The sequence below is a fragment of the Sinohyriopsis cumingii genome, unplaced genomic scaffold (genome assembly GCF_028554795.1).
Source record: "Sinohyriopsis cumingii isolate HCF-2022 unplaced genomic scaffold, ASM2855479v2 utg000881l, whole genome shotgun sequence".
Taxonomy (NCBI): Eukaryota; Metazoa; Mollusca; class Bivalvia; order Unionida; family Unionidae; genus Sinohyriopsis; species Sinohyriopsis cumingii.
Window position 1 is genome coordinate 1,620,578 of NW_028315939.1, and position 13,082 is coordinate 1,633,659.

Consider the following 13,082-nt stretch of genomic DNA (forward strand, 5'->3'; position numbering starts at 1 on the left):
AATCGTGTACACTTCTTTGTTCTTTATATTATCTACATGTATTTTGTATGTAAAATAACTCTGACTCTTTGTCCCAAACTTCCATTGAGTCAGACAAGTTTCACATAACACAATACTATCAGATTTAATTGTGTCTGATTCATTTTACATTTGTGATTTTATCTGAATTGACAGTCTTTGTTGAATGATGACTCGTGTATATAGTAAATGACGAGAAGCGATCTGGCTTTTGTTCTCCCGTGTGGTTATTTTTGCTGTAGACAAATTCATAAATGAACTTATTTATCACATAATTCCATACAGTAATCGTTCTTTCCGTAGAACAGTTTTAATGTTTAACTTGTGTTGCGTGGTGGTGGTGGTGGTTATCGTTATCTAGAGGATGATCGATCACGGTGTTATTGATATGTTCAGAATAGAACAACACGAGCCCCCGTATGTAAAATATAAGAATTTAATCATTTATATAAGCAAAATAAAATTGTACAAGGCACTTGAAGGATACACTTGTATTAAACTTTGTTTTAAATACTAAAACGCTATAACAAAATGCAGTTAGCAATTCTATTTGCACAGATATGACCAATTTCATCATAAAATCGAGTGAGAGTGTTCGAACTCAATTTTCCAGCATAACTGCATACCCTGCTGACTGGTTGCGGGTCATTTCCGATTATACACCGGTGGTAGTTGGGTTGATTATCCCTCTGACTTATGTAATGCGGCCGACAATGACCTCGGTTTCATCTAACCTTTTACGAGTCTCGGCTGCAATATGGGTCCTGGTTGTGTGGAACTATTTCCCTTTAAAATAAATATAAATTGGAAATCCAGATAGTTCGTTAGGTCTTTACTATTCTGAAAAAAAAATCATCTCCTTTCTCTTTACGTCAGATATCGTCACATCATAATTCAAACGGACACTAACTGCTAATACGGTTCTCATGACGCTGCCTGAGAACTAATAAACCAAACCTAGTACAAGTAGATTAATGTAGCTCCCTAACGGTTTATTTTACACCCCTAATTGATATATAACATGAACTAGACACAACAAACATGTACGCCCTGCCGTGATCGATCAATCATTAACTTGAATAAATGTCTGCCTCCAAGCTCTCTTAAAGCTATTACTATCGATTCTAGGATAAAATAATTTACAACTTAAACTATACAAATGAACGAACGAACTAAACTTCATGTCTTAATTACTATATTTACTACCTAACAATTCATTGGCATAACATTCTTAGCCTACATGATTGCATTGCATATAAAATAATGCATTCGAACAATTTCTCTCAATATTCGTGTGAAGGGAACTATGTCGGAAATTCTCAGAATAAATGAATCATATAACATTTAAGACAAATTAATGCAAATAATTATCTTCCAAACTCATACCAAAGGAACATTATATGGTACTAACACACGGTGCCTTGATGTCTTTTGCACCCTCTTCAAATTAGTCTACTTATCTTTTAACAGATTCGTGTCTTTACCCTTTTACAGCATCGTATCTCAAGACTTCCAATGCACGTCCCTTGGGCCCTTGTTTAATGGGTAAATATATTTGCTATTCTTACTCGGAAATACGACGTCCCTCTTACAGAACCAAGACTGACCAATTTTGCGATGTAGAACATTTATAAAACACGAAATTTCGCCTGGAAATCCCATCCCTATCTATTTACTTTAACCAATCAGGACGAGATTGATCTAACCGCCGAAAATTAACACGCTACTATCCAGATTTGAGTATTTCCTCATACTCTGCACCTGATTAATAAGCCAATTTCTGAAAAGTTTCATCCTATTACATATTTCCACAAAACATTTCAACTATTGTCATTTCCCTTTACTTAGAACTGAATTCAGCTCACCTTGATCGATCTGTATGACCGTTATCAAACGGAAACCTCATTAAAACTCGATCATGCACAAACCAGGAACATTAAAGCACAGTTTTCTGGCACAGGTCCTAGCCGTAACATGTTACCTAAACACATTAACCAGTCTTAATTAGCTACGTGTCACACTGACCCTGCAAAGTTCACTCAGTTATGTGTTACATCACATCTTAAAAATTTCACACTGTTAAACCTGGTTATTATGTAAATCCATATGTCATTCATCAGTTAGAACAGTTTAATGTTCAAGTTGGCCTGTTCTTGAAAAAGCACGCATACCATTTACAGTGCTGTTTATACCAAAACATGTTGAAAAGTTTACAGTGCATGTGTTCAGTTGTATTCCCATTTGATTACCCAGACACGTGGCCCAGTAATATTTGTTTGCGGAAGCAGTTGTGTTGGCTGTGTGAAAGTCATGTGCTACCTGGCTCGTCGTCACGTTTTCAGAGGTGGAACTTATCGATGACATGCTCTGGTCTTTGCGCTGAAATGAGGCTCTGACGACGGTCTTTTTCGGCAGACTTTTAGGAATTTCATATAGGCGTTATTCCTTGCGTTACTTCCCCTTACATTGTAGTATGGTGAAACCACTTCCGTTACATGAACATGGTTTCGTAATAGCATAGTTAAATAGGATGTTTTCATAGCATCATGCTTGTTATATATAGAGTACATACACTATCATATATTAATTTTTGTTATGATTTCATGCATTCATATGTGTCAAGTGAACGGAACAGTTTCATATCTGCAGGAGTCGTGTTAACAGAATACTATTATAATTCATGTTTAACGTGTATTGTTCAGTAGGCAAAATTTAGCCATTCCAATCATATGTGGAAAGGTTCCCACTACTTCATTTAGAATTCAAACGTGGCGTTCGAGTATCAATATTTAGTACATGTGTACCGGGCCAACAAGAGGTGTGTGTGTGTGTGGGGGGCCACCGGGGATATATACCCGGGGTCCTGGTCTGTAAGGGGACCCTGGCCGAGCATCACGTTTTAATTTTATAAAAGAAAAAGTTTGTTTTAACAAGAACTAGGAGAGGATCGGGTGTTTCTTACCCCAGGGCCCGTGATCGCTCTCCACGGCCTGTATGTGTGTACCATTCGTTCTTGTTGTTTTGGGGTTTAAAGTCATTTGTCAGCGTATGATGGGGGACCCCGAGTGGCCGAGTGGTCGAAAACGCTCTCCGTTACTGACCACTGTCATCTCACCTTTGTCTGCGTAGATTCGAGTCTAGGATTCGGCCAATGTGGGTATGTGAGAAAGCTTGCCAGTAGCTTCTCGTGAATCTGTGGTTCTTCCTGGGGTTTTCCCGGGTTCTTCCTCCACCATTAATACTGGCCGCCATGCATAGCCTATCGAGTGCTGAAAAATGGCGTTAAACCCCACAGCAAACAAACAAACAAATCAGCGCATGATGGGCTATACATGGCGGTCTGTATAACTGATCAAGGAAGAACCAGGGAAATCCCTGTAAGAACCACCGACCCACGGGAATTTACTGGCAAGCTTTCTCGCATACCCGCATTGCCTGCGCCCAAAACACAAACCCACGCGAACAGCGGTGAAATGGCAGTGATTGGTAAAAGCGAGCGATTTAGACCACATTCGCCCACCCAGCCACCATTTGTGGAAAGTATTTGTCTTATCTCGATTATGCACGAGTTTTAAAAAATTATTATTTCGTTAATATACAAGAGCGCGCGCGTGTGTATGTGTGTTTGTGATTGGGATTCTTAACTTAGCTTTAACACTTTTTCAGTCAGATCGCTAGAATGTCTGCAGTTTGGCAGTTTATAGTGATGTCCAGCACTGGGGCGTCTTGTTGCAGACATATACCATGATATCCCACCCAGTCACATTATCCTAACACCAGACCCACCACTCCTAAGTCTAACCGTTTAATGCTGAGCTACCTGTTTGCGGCATGATACCACAGTGCCCGACATCGGTATAAACTATCACACTGCAGATAAAGTAGCGATATGACTGAAAAATTGTTAAAGCTACGTTAAATATCCAAATCTCTCTCTCTCTCTCTCTCTCTCTCTCTCTCTCTCACACACACACACACACTTAATACAACACAGGTCACTATGTTATGTAAAGATTCAAAATCGTTTCCATTTTAATGTGCATGACACAGTGGATGCTTCTACGTCATGAAATCATTGTGAGATATATGCGCTTACACCTATTTGACAAGCTTGATTTCCAGTTTGATACCCGGTGAGAGAAAATTATATTTTAGATGAAATTAGAGTAACCAGATCAGAGATTTGCATGATTTTTGTTTCCATGCAAACTGTTGAAAATTTGTTCAGTTTGCTGACGAGATGGAAATTGTTCCTATGTGTTTTCTCAGGAATGGGAAAGCTTGTATGTAAGCCAACTTATGCTACTGGGTCGACACGGCTGCTTCTCGTGCATACGTTATCTCTAATCAGTTATCCTACTGGGTCGACACAGCCGTTTCTCGTGTATTCGTTATCTCTAAGCAGTAATCCTACTGGGTCGACACAGCTGTTTCTTGCGCATATGCTATCTCTAAGCAAGACATTCTTAGTTTCAGTGTACAGAAAAGGTCTGACAAATTTCAGTCACTTTCTCGGCAGGACTGTGCTTTACTCTAAAATTGCGAATCGATGGAGCTATCCATAATTATTGTTGTCACTGTTCATTTGAGAGGTTGCTGAATACAGTATTGAAACCTGATTTTAATATAAAATGTATCTGAGATAGAAATTTTTTTTCTTATTCGTGAGAGTTCTTTTGACAATTCTTATTGATTTTTATTCTCAAATGATTACGAAATATGTGAATATGAGAAAGTCGTCTGTACATCCAGTTTTCTCATCTATGTTATATGCTTCTATCCGATACGAATATTAGGCTGTAAATCAGCTGATGGAAGTAGTTTAGGAAAAATAGAGCTGATTTTCCCTGAAGTACATGTCTTCTTTTGGCACAAGTAAATTATTGCGATAGTATGACGTCAAAATTTTGTAAATAATCGTCAGTATTACGATCGGATGACGTCAATTTTTTAAAATAATCTTCAGCATCACGAGAGCCTGGCGTGAAATTTTGTAAATAATCGCCAGTCTATTGCTTATGTTACAAGTCTGTACCTAAATAAAAACCGCTTGCTAAACTAGTGTTGAACTATCTATCACTGATAGTGCATATGCACCTAAAACACTGATTTCTCTCTAATCCTCCTGTTGACCCTATGACGTATATGTCGAATGGAATGCATAGGTAAGCATTTTCAAAGAATTGAAACGAAAACCGAATGGTTTGCATTGCAATAACGTCGGGAAATTTAGCAAAGATTTAAATACACTTTCTGTTTTGATACTTAAAATAAGCACGAGCTCAACTGCTATAATGACCCACTGAAACATCACGCAAGGTATTTTACAATTTACTCCTTATTCTGTGTTCTGCTATATTGCAATGGAGTATGTTTTTAATAGTGGTGACAGTGGTGTTTAATAAGAGTGAGAACTATTTTAAATAATTTTGAACACAAGGATTTTAAATCAATATTAACGATTTAAAATTTGCGTACAAATATCTCAGATCAGTGTAGGAAGATTTCCAATCAGCGTAAAAGATTTAAAATCGTGTAAACCTTCCCCCGTCTCAGCTCCATGTAAAAGTATCTTTAATTAATGATTGGAAGATTTTATTTATGTGCCAAAAACACCGCAGATCCGTGCAGAATATCTAAAACTAATGTTTAGAAGATTTCAAAATATATCTCAAATCAATGCAATATTATCTAACACTGAATTTTCCAATATTATCTAAAATTGATTTTTCCAAGGTTTCAAGATCGCTTGAGGACAAGAGATTTCAAATCAGCATACTGGAATTACACACAAGATTCTGAAAGTTCTATCAAAGTTTACGTGTACACAGGTTTGTGGGGATTGTGTTTTTAAAAATATTTTTTATATTTTTGTTTTGTTATTGTTCTTTTTGCTGTCGTTGAAATGAACAGCAGACGCAAATAAAACAAAAAAGGAAACCAGATTTTTCTCAAGTTATTTACTGTATAAAACGATGACTTTAGTTGATGGCAGCCATAATGAAAAGAATAAACTATTGTTTGATACAAAATAAGTTCAGTAAATTTAACGGCGAAAATAATTGCCATCCTTTAAGTGAAAACAAAATATGAAATTGTGTTTATGACTGTTATGTATATTTGATTTAATTTAATTGTTTGTCTGATGTATTATTTTTTTCAATTTTATTCCATTACATGCTATCTTAATGTAACCGCTCTGATGGCCTAGTGGTTAGAGCGTCCGCCTCGGATGCGGGAGGTCGTGAGTTCGATCCCCGACCGAGTCATACCAAAGCCTTACAAAAATGGTACTAACAGCTGCCTCGCTTGGCGCTCAGCATTAAGAGGTTAGTGTTAGGACTGGTCGGCCTGGTGTCAGGATAATTTGACTGGGTGGGACATCATGCTACATGTCTGCGGTATGATACCCCCGTGTTAGACATCACTATAAACTGCCACAATGCAGACATCGTAGCGATATGACTGAAAAATTGTTAAAACTACGTTAAGAATCCAAATCACACACGCTATCTTAATGTAATATTGTTTATTGGACTTGTTTTTTTTTTAAAGAATTAAGTTAAGTTATTTTCAACCTGATTTTTTAAAAAAATTCATTGGTAAACACCTAATAATATAAACACTGTATCTAGTTTCTGACCTTGATTCAGAACCAGTGCCTTTTGGTAAACAACTATTTTTAAAAAATATTTTCTTTCTCAGAGTAAAATTATTAAGTTAAGTCAAGGCCATACCTGGATTACGTGATATTTATCATGTAACAAACTTCCATTTCGAGGGCATCTGTTTTGCGTCTTTGTTAGACTTATTACTAATGTTTTGAGAAAGAAATGTCGGTCGTGCCCTAACACCTGAGATGTCATGGTGCTTTATGTTGTGACCAGTTTTGGACTAATTATTTTATTTTCTTAAAATTATTTTGAATTCAAGTGATTCTTTTCCCTGGAAATACTAGTGCTCTAAATTAATTCTTGGACAAGGACATTTATCGACATTTATCGAAATTTATACAGAATTCATAAACTGGAATAATATTTTCTGTGATTCGACTCTTGACAATGCAGCACTTCGTTGACCATTAATGACGTCATCACCTTCCATTTTTGATTTTATCGGGATTCGAACACAGTTTCATTCAGGAGTTTTTATTACTAGGACTTCTATTTTTTTAATTCTTTGATTATTTTGGATTTGATTCATAAAACCGTGAGTTCTTTTTTCTCATTTTTCCACTTTTATTCTAGGGAAATAAATTTGTTAAATTTTACAAAGCTTCTTGTTTTCAATTTTTTTTCGTGTTACTTTTTGTAACAGTCTAGATTCATAACAATGACCAAAGTAACAAAATATCTAACCATGGTAGCAACGAAAAAATCAATGTGTCACAAAGAAGAAGAAGAAGGTTGTCAGAGGTGAGATGATGTGTGATCCCCCATTCCTAATGGTGCTTTGGTTATCATTGAATGCTTCACTTTCTCTTCCAAATAGAGTTAATCAATTTATGCGAAATTCTTTAGCTGTTTTGTTATACAAATAAAACAAATTTCGTCATATAATCGAGTGACTGGTTGACCTCAATTGCCGGCACGTCAGCATCACCTGGTTGCTTATGGTCTTTTCCAAATAATTGTTGGTGATAGGTCGGCACTGCCATAGTTCTTTTCCTTCTCTTTCTTACAATATATTATTTCTGTAAATACAAACCTATAAATCCGAACACACCCATATAATAAACGAGTCAAATGACATTTGAGACAAGGGCATGCAAAACTTTAGCTTTGGAACTCACGGAAACATTTATGTATTAACTGAAACGAATGAATTAAACAAATAATTACAGACTGACACCAATAAACATATAATATGCAACTGAGACTAACTATAAGCTTTAATGAGACTCGCTTTTACTACGCAGCTGAATCTCTCTCTTTCCGTGTCCTCAACCTTCCGACACATGTCCCTTGGGAAGTCAAACGAGAAACACTTGTTATTTCCAGGAGCAAAAATTCTGGCTCCCTCAGTATTCAGACTAACTAATTTCTCGAGGGAGATTACATAAAACCTGAGTTTAGTCTGGGCAACCCCACCCCCTCGCTTGGCTTAGCCAATCAGGATTACATTCTCTAACTGCCAAAAAATGTTAACACTCCCGTCGAAGTCAGAATAATTCTCTCTAGACTGCTTTTATTAATAAATATTCTGGAACATATAATTTTATGGTACCTGTTTCAAATGGCCCAAGATTTCCCACACGTTGACTCTGATTTGTCTTAACTTTGTCATTTACCGTTACATGACCTTACGTTGACATCCCTCTAAATCTGTCTCTAACTGTTATTCTAGCGGGTACTAATTAAAATCCACTCGTGCCCCAAACAGCACTTAACCCATCCCTCGCAGTCAACAATTTATTAAGCGCCTAGCTCATACGTCCATCTTAATGGTTTCATGTCACGCTGACCACGACAGAATGGACTGCGAAATTATCTACAAAACTTTGCGACCGAATTTATTAAAAACACTTCTGGAAAATAACATTTTATGACACATGTTTAAAATGGCCCAAGATTTCTCAACAAGTTGGCTCTGGTGTCTTAGCTTTGCCATTTGCCGCTGCGTCACACACACAAGCAGAGACACACACAGGCACACAGAAACACACATATACAAACACACACACATACATGCGCGCACACACACACACACACACACACACACACACACATGCATACATTTATATATATATATATATATATATATATATATATATATATATATATATATATATATATATATATATATATATATATATATATATATATATATATATATATATATATATATATATATTACTGCGGCCCTGGGTTTGATGTCTAAAGATTGCCGCAGGGTAGTGTTGAATTTTTACGCAATGTTACCGCGACCAGCCAGAAGACCGGAGTCTTGAAGAGGCCAAGGCGATAGATCGCTCGCATCATTTGACAAAGGGTCGCCGTATCACACCTATTTGTTAAAGCTTAGTCCTAAGATCAGAGAGAAGCCTGCGGGGTGAACTAGGCGTGTTCTCTTCCGTACCCACGTTGACAAGTAGCGAGAGGGGCATTGTCCGCTAAGTTTGACTGGATCGGTTCACAGCGATATCCAATCGGAATAGTGATAAAGGGTGTGATTACAATGCAGGCCGAATAATAACTTTCATACCTCTTAAGAGAAAATTTAATTTTGCTTGGGAAGGTTGCCGAGCAATAGGGTTACTCCGAGAGAGCCACTCGTAATTTGGCGGCAAAACCTAGAGATAGATTCTAAGGGAAGAAAAACTTCAAAATGAAGCTTTAATGGGGACACAGAATTTCGGGTTCGATTGAGCCCCGAGTTATCAGAGTTGGAGACGGAGTTGAAACTAGTTTAAACAGTTGAAGACCACGGAAGTCTAGTCGGTGGAGAGAAGGTGGAGGAGGAGGAGGAAAAGGAGTCTGGAGGAGAAAGTGGAGGAGGAGGAGGAGATGAATTATAGAGAAGTTGAGGTGGAGGAGAAGGAATTTGGAGAAAGTCGGGTCGAGCGGAAGGAGTGTAATTGGAAATTTGAATCATTTGATTATTGAATTGTTATTAAATTGTTATTCATTGAATTTCAACCCTTTTTGTATATTTAACCATCTAACCGTCGGCATTGCTGACTGAGGGCTCGGAGTATTACATCCATCTTTCACTAATTTAACTTCCAAGCAAAATCGAGAAGCCTGCGTTTGACTTCTATAATAGTTTAAATAAAATATTGGGAGCACCACACCCTAATATATAACTTTTAATAATGATTATAGTGAAAGGTGTCACCGCGTTGACAGAGGGTCATGGGGAATTCCTGATATCGTTTAAAATCTAAACAGTGCTTTATATTCCATGTTTAAAATGTTGGTAAAACATAAGGGGATCGAAATTCTGATTTAAAATGCTTGCTTATTAAATGTGTTATGTGATATAATGGGGAAAACCGAAGAAAAATGAATAATTATGCTCTTGATATATAAAATTTGTTTTCATATATAATACTAATTACCTATTGCGACTTTTATTTATTTTTTCTCCTTCTTTCTTGCTTCTTTATGTCTTTCTTTTATATAATTTGATGTGCAACAACATGCAGTTGTTTCTCTAGTTTTAGTAAACTAGACTGTTTCAAAGTACGAAACACAAATGGCATAGAAGAGTTCAGGAAAGGTGTCTTCATGTGTATATCTTAATGTACGTAAACAAAAGCGCCAAGCAAACATTATATATATCGACCGATAAGAGATAGTATCGCCTAATTTTGTTGGCAGAGAATCAGGTAACGGAATTATATATGATATCTACCTGCGCGCGCACACACACACATACACACACACGCACACACACACATATACATACATACATACACACACACACACACACACACACACACACATATATATATATATATATATATATATATATATATATATATATATATATATATATATATATATATATATATATATATATATATACATATACATATACATATGAGATGACTAGCAGCGATACATGTATTAGGACAGGGTTTTTGAGTAAAAGTATTCAGATTTAAATTTTCTCTAAATTGTACCTCATTGACCAAGATGTAGCTGTATCTACACTGTTATGAGTGAAACCCCTTTGTTAAGAGAGTCTGAACCCTCTCTCTCTCTCTCTCTCTCTCTCTCTCTCTCTCTCACCATGGGCAAATTCCTTGTCATTGTTGAAATGAGAAGGTTATGATACACACAAAACATTGTTCACAACAAATGTGATCGTACTTGACCTTAAGATATACAGTAGATGGCGCGTCAGCAGCTGAGTTCGAGTCGGCAGTGATAAATGTCGGTAGTGATAAATGTGTGATTGCACTTGACCTTAAGTTTTGCACTACGTGGCGCGTCCGCATTTGAGGCAGAGTCAGACAGATACATATTTACCAACGGATTGTTGACAAATATTGTGATGTCATAGACCGTTGCCACAGAAAAATCTAGGTTAACTGATGTTGACGTATTCACTTACGAAGTCTTGTTCTAAAGAATATTGTTTATGTTCTACTGTATACCATTTCACCATTTCAGCACAGATACGGAAATGGTGCTTGCATGACGTAGTGATGACGTGGAAGCTTTGCCCACCTGCAAACTTACAGTATGATCCCCAGTTCCGAATGAGTATATGGTTGTCCATCTCCAATGCCATTTTTCTTTCTCGATTCTTCGGTTTCGTCTACATCTAGTTGGTAGAGGTTCGGACTTGTAATCCAAAAAGTCACGGGTTTCACACAGAGCGTAGCTCAAGGCAGCCGCGTCTGAGTGTCTTTTAAAGGCGTGAAATCTTGATTTCCTCAGTTTGATAGGGTCTATAATGTGTTGAAAGTGCCGTTGAAAATAAAATAATGAAGATCCACTTCTAAGACCTAAAAACGCTAAGTAACTTATGGATCGTTCAGAGCGCGTTGTTTAAGTTGGTAGAACAACTTGTGCAGTTTTTGTTTAAATAAATAAAGTTTCAAATCTGGAATATACAGTGACATGCAGACACTAACATACCGAGAAATATATAGAAGTCGTGTGTCTCGAAAATAGAATGAATTTAGCATTGCATTCAACGTTGACGATGACATATTTCGCAAAATACAAAAGTTTGTGCGGGCGGAGGAAGGTTTAATTTGAAATTTGAAAGGTTTTTCGGGGTGCTGGGTTGGGGGCTAGGGGCTGTGAGGGTGTGACTTAAAAAATTAAACACAATTCATGCATCTAAAATAGCATGAAAGAAAAATCGTGCTCTGATTTGTAAAGAAAAGTACGAATTATATTCATTAAATGTGTACGGTATTACTGGTATACCGGTTTACCGCGGTATTTTTTTCCATTGGTGCGTAAGTAGTGAAAGGGGACGATTAAGCCTCAGTGGGAATTAGCATTACAGACCTCCCCTGGGACGGTTTAGCCTCAATGGAAATTTAACATGGAGAAAAATCGTGGGACTGTTTAGCCTCAAGGGAAATTGAACATGGAGAAAAATCGTGGGACTGTTGAGCCTCAAGAGGAATTGAACATGGGAATATGGGACTGTATAGCGTCAAAGGAATTTAAACAGGGTGGGACTGTATAGCGTCAAGGGAAATTTAACATGGGATTTTTAAAAAATAAAAGAAAATAAAAATAAAAAATGGGGTAGGCAATGGAAAGTCATTCTCTTTTCGAGACCTATGAGTGGCCATGAAAAGGGCCTTTGGGTTTATGTTAATGTATCCATTAACATAAGTGGCACCGCATTGGTCTTCTTCTTGTCCTTAGGCTGCGCCTCACTGTAGGACCGTAAATCAGCACTTTTTTGAGGCATCCTTGTCTTTCTACGTAGATCCTACGTATCCACAGACTGGTGTCTGTCCTGTGGACAACGGTCCACTTGGATCGGACATACATTAGCATGTCCGTCCTAAACATCATTGAAGACACAAGGGTGGATGATTCAAGTGTGGTCCACATCTTGAGGCGACGAGAACAGGTGAATCAATGCAGTGAACTGCGCTTATTTATAGGTAGAGGAAGGATTGAAACGGATTGAGTTCATTCACCAATCCGAACACGCGTTACAAAATTCAGTCAACCCGCATCCAATCCGAAGAGAGCAGTCTGTGACGTCACGTGGTCTATATAGACTCGCTAGCGCCTGTGTGCCGTCAATCTATGCGACAGTGATTCAACATGACGGAAACTCAGAAAACGATTCACTGGGGTGCACCAGCAGTGGAGACCGCCCAAGGGAACCCGGACTTACTTTCAGAAGAGGTAAATTGGGATTTTGTGGATTTTCTTACCTCGCAAGAATTTGTTCCGGAACCTTCGTCACCTTCTTCATTACCGCAAGTGGAGAATTTTAGACAGGGACAGAAAGAAGAATTGGAGAAATTTATACAACGACAAAAGGAAGCGGAACAAGCTTTTCTCCTACAGCAACAGCAGCAAGAAGAAGAGGTAAGAAAAAAACAACAAGAAGAAGAAGTAGCAGCAAAGAAA

At 37.5% G+C, this 13,082-nt stretch overlaps 1 long non-coding RNA gene across 1 annotated transcript; it reads right to left on the bottom strand.

The window, feature by feature from the left end:
• Window positions 1-436: 436 nt before the first annotated feature.
• Window positions 437-2,439, bottom strand: LOC149773134 (uncharacterized). Its single transcript, XR_016417467.1, has 2 exons — window positions 1,430-2,439; window positions 437-804 (listed from the first exon to the last, which is right to left on the bottom strand). It is a non-coding gene; the product is annotated as an uncharacterized LOC149773134 (long non-coding RNA).
• Between the last annotated feature and the right edge of the window lie 10,643 nt (window positions 2,440-13,082).